Below are 8,248 nucleotides of genomic sequence, written 5' to 3' on the forward strand. Positions count from 1 at the left end.
GGTGTTGGAGAAGACTCTTGAGAGTCCCTTGGACTGCAAGAAGATCCAACCAGTCCATTCTGAAGGAGATCAGCCCTGGGATTTCTTTGGAAGGAATGATGCTAAAGCTGAAACTCCAGTACTTTGGCCACCTCATGTGAAGAGTTGACTCATTGGAAAAGACTGTGATGCTGGGAGGGATTGGGGGAAGGAGGAGAAGGGGACGACAGAGGATGAGATGGCTGGATGGCATCACTGACTTGATGGACATGAGTCTGAGCGAACTCTAGGAGTTGGTGATGGACAGGGAGGCCTGGCGTGCTGCGATTCATGGGGTAGCAAAGAGTCGGACACAACTGAGCGACTGAACTGAACTGACTGAGGCCGTAATCTCTGATTCCATCTCTAAATCCAGAACCTTGTTCCCTGGGCTATTTGATTAGAAAGGTGCTGTTTTGGGAGAGAGGCCATGTCTTCCTATCTCTCTGCTTGGTCTCCCATCGCTTCTCACTAATTTGCTTTCTCTGCAGACTTATACTTCATTTTAGGTATTTTCAAACTGTATACATGGGTCAAATACATGGGGTAGGTAGGTTTACTTTGGGTGAACTGCTAGGTTCAAAGTAAAGAATTTCCACAATATCTTTAAATTTCTGATTTTTTATTTCCAATTACTGTACTAGACGTTTGGAGAGTGGTCCTCACAAATTTCAGTACGAGTAGAACAAGTGTTGAGACAGGAGCCTTCCCTGTTTGGCCAGTAGATGGAAGTATTTCATAAGGAAATAGGCAAAAGTAGGGTTTTGGTTGGTTGGTTCTTGTTTTGTTGTTTTTAAGAGGATGGACAAAGATGCAGACAAAGGCCCATCTAGTCAAGGCTATGGTTTTTCCAGTGGTCATGTATGGATGTGAGAGTTGGACCATAAAGAAAGCTGAACACCAAAGAATTGATGCTTTTGAACTGTGGTGTTGGAGAAGACTCTTGAGAGTTCCTTGGACAGCAAGGAGATCCAACCAGTCAATCCTAAAGGAATCAGTCTTGACTATTCATTGGAAGGACTGATGCTGAAGCTGAAACTCCAATACTTTGGCTACCTGATGCGAAGAGCTAACTCCTTGGAAAAGACCCTGATGCTGGGAAAGACTGAAGGCAGGAGAAGAAAGGGACAAAAGAGGATGAGATGGTTGGATAGCATCACCGACTCGATGGACATGAGTTTGAACAAGCTCTGGGAGCTGGTGATGGACAGGGAAGCCCGGCGTGCTGTGGTCCATAGGGTCACAAAGAGTCAGACATGACTGAGTAGCTGAACTGAAGAAGATGGAAGACTCATCCCAGAAAAGAAGTAGAAAGGAGAAATGAAAAACAGAAGCTCAGAGACAAGTTCTATAAAACACAGAGCTTCTAAACTGACTAAAAACCCATTTTCTGTTGAGGTTTTCTCTATCCTCTGTGACTCTGTCCCTTTTGAAAGAATAGAAGGATAAATTAAACAGTTCATAACTCTGGAGTTGTTTTTTTTTTTTTTTTAATACAATCTCTATGGATTCTTGAGAGTCTGAAAAAAATCTTTTCAGGAGAGTGAATAATGCAATCAGCCTCTCCAGCAATCATGCCAGCTGAACATGAAGCTGGTGACCTCACTGGAATGCTTAATGCCCATCAGCAAGAGTGGTATGAGAGGAACCACAGGGAGGCCTGTGTTGGCAGCTCCAACCAACGATTTGGGCTAGGGTTCCAGTGCAAGAATCACAAAACCATTGCTGTATCCTTCCTCTTGCCTGCTCCTGTTTAGAACTACTGGTCTACCACGGACAAGCTAAGGTGGATAACCAAACATTGTACCAGCAGCTGGTTGCGTGAGTCCTCTGAGTACTGTGTGAGTGTATTTCTAATATCTCAATTTCAGTGAATTGTGTGTTCGAGTTTTTAGGCAAAATCATATCCAACGTGGAAATTAGGTTGAAAAACAGAATTGTCGCCAACAGCAGAGGAGATGAAAGCCATCATTTCTGTATCAGCTCCCACTGAATTGGTGCACTCATCGACACACCCGTCTCCAAATGCCCCAGTCTCCTTGTGAGTTTCAGCAGGAGATGAAGGACTGGATTTTTAGCTCTGTGTTTGTTTTGGGGAAGCAATCAACAATTTTCCAAGTATGTCAGGAGAGAAATGAAAACTCTATAGATAAAAAATAACTTCTAGAAACCAAATTTCTTTTCATCTACATATTTTTAAAGAAAATCCCAACAAATAACAAGCATGCATGAGGCAAATGAAATGCTCTGAGACTGGTTAACATCTTCTAAAACAGAGCTCAGCTTATTCGCCCAGCTCTATTATTTCTCTCATCAAAGGGTAATGTTACCCTCTTTATTAGTATTTCTGACTTTTTTCATCAGCATTGTGATTTTAATTGCATTTGTCTAAAAACTGCCTCTATAAGCAATGCCCTTGATATAGAGTTTCAATGTAACTGCTGCATTAATACACTTATTTTCTTCTTGTAGTATGTCCTTGAAGTAAGGGCTTTTAAAAATATAATATGCAAAAACTATGTAGATAGGCATTGAGGTATAAGAATTATTGAGCATTAAATCTATTTATCCCCAAGTTCTTTTTTTTTAAATGAAAAGATTGAGATCAAAGCAGAGGAATATATTCTTCAATTTATGAAAACAAAGTTACCATCCCCACCCCCCGACCCCCGCCCAATCCAAATGCATGGCATTTTGGAAGGAAAAAGATAAACCTACAAGGGTTAGTCATTGTCAGGCTCCAATGGTCAGTTTCTTTGGTAAGATCTTTGGGCCTCCTAAGTATTTTAAAACATCTTTTGATCTCACTTCTAAGAAGCAATGAACTTATTTGGGGGGTGGAGCAGGAGAATGCTATAGAAGAACGATGGATCGCAGCCTTTCTGGACAGGAGAGACAGGGAAAGAAGAAAGCAATTTGCTGGCAACGTATTATTTGCTGGTTGAGAAAGCCAAACTCCATGGAGCAGCCATAGCTGAGCAAGCTCCCTGGCCCCTCCTCATTTACACTGTCTATAACCACTAGAGCCAAGAGCTGGGGCTGGATGCCACTGCACTTAACAGTCAGCCCTCCATATCTGTGGATGTGAAACCTGGCAGATTAGAAGGGCCAGCTGTCCCATGTCATTTTATTTGAGACTTGAGCATCCGGGGTTTTGGTGTGAGTGGTCCTAGAACCAACTTTCTGGGGACACCAGATACCACAGTACTCACCAAAGCAAAGATGTGTGTGTGTGTGTATGTGTTAGTCACTCAGTCATGCCTGACTCTTTGTGACCTTATAGGCTATAGCCTGCCAGGTTCTTCTGTCCATGGAATTCTCCAGGCAAGAATACTGGAGTGGAGTGGTTTGCCATTCCCTTCTCCAGGGGATCTTCCTGACCCAGGGATCAAACCCTTGTCTCCTGCATTGCAGGCAGATTTTTACCATCTGAGCCACCAGGGAAGAACACCAAAGCAAAGGTAGCTCTTTGGAAATCTTGCCATTAGGGAGCAACAGCGACTAATTTTTGCCTTCAAGGCCATCCCAGCCCTACTTCCCTCCCCCCACCCCTTTAAAAAAAAGGGTTAGGGTGTTTTTTGTGTGTTTTTTGTTTGTTTTTTTTCCACCTTGGGGCACAGGTGAATGAGCCCTTCTAAAAGCACACCTTTGCAGTTTCCTGCTCAGAGCTGGGGAGGAAATGGAGTCCTGAGAAATGGTGGATAAAACAAAGCCTGTGTTTCTCCCTTTGTTTGTCAATGCTGCCTTGGCTCAGCTCGAGGAAGCTGGAGAGAGGGGGTGTTTGGGGCCCTGCACAGGAATCTCATGAGTTTGGGAACGGGTTGCTCTGGAGACCTCTCCCCTCTGGATTTTCAGGAGTCAGACAAGTTGAATTTAGGTTTGCAAAGTTAATCCTTGCCCTGAGGCACCATCCTTGGATTAATAAATCTAATGAAATAACCAAAATAGTAAATCATTTTACTGCATTTCCACTCAAAATGTTTTCTTCTGCTTGGATCTTTCTTGCTGCAAACACTATTTTATGAGTGATTTCAACCATAGATAATCCAGATTTCCCCCAGAAATTAAGAAATAGGGGAATCTTTATTTCTGGGCTTCCCTGGTGGCACAGTTGCCAAAGAGTCTGCCTGCAGTGCAGGAAACATGGGTTCCATCCCTGGGTCAGGAAGATCCCCTGGAGAAGGAAATGGCAGCCCACTCCAGGCTTCTTGCCTGAGAATCACATGGACAGAGGAGCCTAGTGGCTACGGTCCGTGGGGTCACAAAGAGTTGGACACGACTGAGCGACTGATACTTCTTTATAAGAATAATTAATGAGATGATACAAAACAAAGCACCAGGGGTTGCCAGAAGGGAAGGATGGGAAGGAGGAATAGACTGGGAGTTTGGGATTGACAATGATTTTGTTAATTATTCAAAGTAATCGCACCTTTAATACAGTTGCTAATTGTTTCCTATTTTAGAACGCATATTTGGCTACCACACTGTGTGCTGAATGATCCATTGTAAACTACTGATACCAGTATTTTCAAGGTTAAGAAGGAATGAGTTCAGTGTCTTCTCATCCCATTAAAATCCAAACATTCAAAGTACATAAAGAGAAAAAACGTGAGTGAGCCTCCCTGGTGGCTCAGCTGGTAAAGAGTCTGCCCACAATGCATGAGACCAGGGTTCGATCCATGGATCTTGGAAGATCCCCTGGAGAAGGAAATGGCAACCCACTCCAGTATTCTTGTCTGGGAAATCCCCAGAGGAGTCTGGCAGACTACAGTCCACGGGGTCGCAAAGAGTTGGTCACGACTGAGTGAATTTGCTTTCTTTCAGCTTTTTCACTTGAACTGGTTTCATCCATCCACCCAAACATCATTTCATCAAATAGATATTTCTGTGTTCTCTATGCTTTTCCTCCTCCTGATGTTACACTAACATTGGGGATACTAGAATAAACAACAACAAAAACAAACCAAAGCAGAGAAAGGTAGAAGAAATTCAACAAGTCTCCCCTAGAAAGACAGGAGTGCTGTAAGAAAGATGGCCCAGGACTCTTCCTTGGCTTTGAGAGGAAGGATTTTTCCTAATCCTTTCTGCAGCTGAAGAATAAGTTTCTGGGGGCCCTTTTGGTTTCCAGACTTTTTTCCCAAACCTGCCACACATTGGTTGCCATTCTTTCTCGTCCTATGTCCCCCACCTGCTTCTGGAGTGAGGCAGCAGTTGGCAGTAGGGATGCTCAGAATCTAGTACCCCAGCCCAGCCAAGCCACACTCCGATAATCATATCATTAACCTTGTGATCGGATGTGGGGTTGGGGACGAGCCAGGTCAGCTTCCCTGAGGGCTGAGACTCCCTACTTTGAAAAACATGCATTTCTATCTAATGGGCAATCTGTCACTTGCCTTCTAATAGAAATCAGCTGCTCCTAGAATAATCATTAAACAAACTGACAGCATTCGAGAGCTGGACTTCCCAGCTTCGGTGCTGCCTGCCTGAATCAAGCACGTGGAATGAAAACAAGCACGACACATCACTGCACATCCTTTAGAAGCTCATCAGTCACAGGAGGATCACAGGCTCTGCTGACTCTTCCCCTGGAGAGTCCAGGGGTCCTTTGTGGCCAGGGGCCAGGGGCCAGTGCCCTGGACCCCAAGTGATGGCTTTGAGTCTTGACTTTGCCACCTACCAGTGCTAGGGCGAGAAAAGTCTCCTGGGAGATACAAGACCTACCTCAAAAATGTCTATCTCATGGATTGCATGAGAGTCAAGTAGCTGTTATGAGAAAAAGCACCTTGTGAATTTAAAGATTTAAGCTCTCAGTGCGACGGCAGTTTGGACACTCGATAATCACAGCTGTCAGGGTTCCATATTAAACACTTTATGCAGATGGTCTCACCAAATCATCACAACAGTGCCTGGTAGATATCAATTCCCCTACTTTAGAGATGGAAGATTTGAAGTCCGGAGAAATTCAACATTTTGCCCAGGTCTCTGAGCTAACAAGTGGTGAAGATGATTCAAAGCCTAGTCCACGGTCCAGCTGACTCCAGAATCAGTATTCTCATTGATGGGGTTTGGGAGAGGTCACCCCAAAATATGGCAACTCGGCATATTAAATATACTAATGAATTTTTTTTTAATGGGCAGAAGCAGTTTTCTTTTTTTTTTTTTAACTGCCTTGCCATCCTTCTTCCCTGAAACAGGTCATAAAGCTCCCCTGTGAAAAGTAACTCTCCCTATGCAGGGCAGGACAAAAACACTCTTATCACCAGAGACAGGAAATTTAGGGCCAAAAAGGCTGTATAAGTGAACCTTGCTAAAGTCACCCTTATCTTTCTAGTTATTTCTTCTCCATGAATCACCCCTGGCCTAACCCCTTTGCGCCTTTTCCATTCTTCACAAATTTACTATTTCTTGGACAAATAGCTTTTGGATCTGGTCACTTCCTCTGTTTTCATTCTTCAGTGATCGCCTTCATCCCCATGTAAAAATTCAGTTCTCTTTGTATGCTTTTCTCTGACTGTCTGGGTCAGATTGGTTTCCAGACCAAGCCAGGGACCCTATGAGGATGGAAGGAAATTTTTTTCTTCCTCGACATCACTGTTTCCTCCTCTGCCTCAAGAGGATTGAGGGAACTTTGTCCTCTTCTGAATCACTGTTCAGCAATGCTGCCTGACAGTTGGCCTGTTACATACAGACTGCTGCCTTTATCTTGGGGCAGGGGAGCAGATAAAATCCTTGGCTTCTGAGGCTGCTTCCCTGCAGAGAGGTTAAACCTCCTTCCTCCTCTTAGCCCTCGTGATTCATTACAAAGGGGCACTCGATACTAATGAAGGCTCTTTAATGGCCTTTATAGAGCTATCCTGATTGCCTCCAGTGCTCTGATTTGGAGATCGTGTTGTTTCTTAGGGGAGCTCTTCAGACTAAGGAGGAGAGAAGTGGGCATGACTTGGAGGCAAAGAGGGGAGGGCGCTGAGGGATGAGGCCAGTCCCTACACCTAATTAGCAGCATTTTGCAGCTGCCACGGAGGAGAGCTCTTCTAAGGAGAAGTCACAGTAAGATGCTGTGATGCTTTAATGGCATGACCATCTCCTGGGAGACAGGGAAGAGAGGACTCTGGGTGACTGGCCCAGGTCCTCTAGAACTACTTTGATTTGAGGTCTCATCCCTGGAAACTGTTCATAACAGGGAAAGAGCTCTGATGCACTGAAATGCACTGGGCAGAAGGGCAGATAACCCATCAAACATCATCTGACATTGAGTATTTGAAGTGTGTAGTTGGAATTATATAGCATTACTTTTAAGGTACATGATCCTTGTTTAGGGTAGGGTTGGCAGTAGGCATTTACTTCTTGCATATTTGTTTCATTTTGAAAAAAAAAATGAGTTAGCTGAGATTTATAGATCTTCTTTGGCTCCTCCACTGCATTTTGCAGAATCTTTTCACAGTTTTAAAAAGATGGGTTTGGTGGAGGAGATGGCTGTGCAGAGAAGGCAGACACACAAAAAGCAGAGGGAAACTATGAGGAAGCTTTTAGTGCTTAATTAGAACCTCAGGTGTGCAGCCCTAAAGAGGGACATGAGACCAGATGATTTTTCATGGAGGAGACAGTACTAAGGAGCAGGCAGAGTTCAGAGGATGAAGGAAATAGAGAAAATCATTCCAGCTGAGAAAAGGTCATGAAATTCAAGAATGAACACACATGCAGAGGGAGGGGGAGGAGAAACATTGTGAGCGGACTCAGACCATTTGGGAAGCTTGGTCCCCGGGTCTGTCTGCACATGAGAACCACCCGGGATGCTTCAGAGTCGACACATGTGCCCTCCCCACCGGTCTTTTTGTTTTAGAAATTTATCTGCAAATCTCATTTCTCTTATACAGAATCTAGCACTGCAATTAAGAGGAGACATAGTTTAAAGGAAAAAAAAAACCAAACATGCTTTGAGATCTAAAGGTCAGTGCTTCTATCCCTGACCAGGTCTATGATCTTAACGACAAGGTAAAGAGCATCCTTGAGTAAAGTGGGTGTCATCTAGGGCTATTATATAGGAGATATTGGAAAATGGCTAGATCTCAAAGACACTGGCCTCTATTTAAGCTGTTTGGAAATGGAATAAGGTGTGTGTGTGTGTGTGTGTGTGTGTGTGTGCTTATTAGCATCAGACTCTTTGCGACCCTCTGGACTGTAGCCCATCAGGCTCCTCTGTCCATGAGATTCTCCAGGCAAGAATACTGGA

The sequence above is a fragment of the Bison bison genome, unplaced genomic scaffold (genome assembly GCF_000754665.1).
Source record: "Bison bison bison isolate TAMUID 2011002044 unplaced genomic scaffold, Bison_UMD1.0 scf7180017864105, whole genome shotgun sequence".
In the NCBI taxonomy this organism is placed as follows: domain Eukaryota; kingdom Metazoa; phylum Chordata; class Mammalia; order Artiodactyla; family Bovidae; genus Bison; species Bison bison.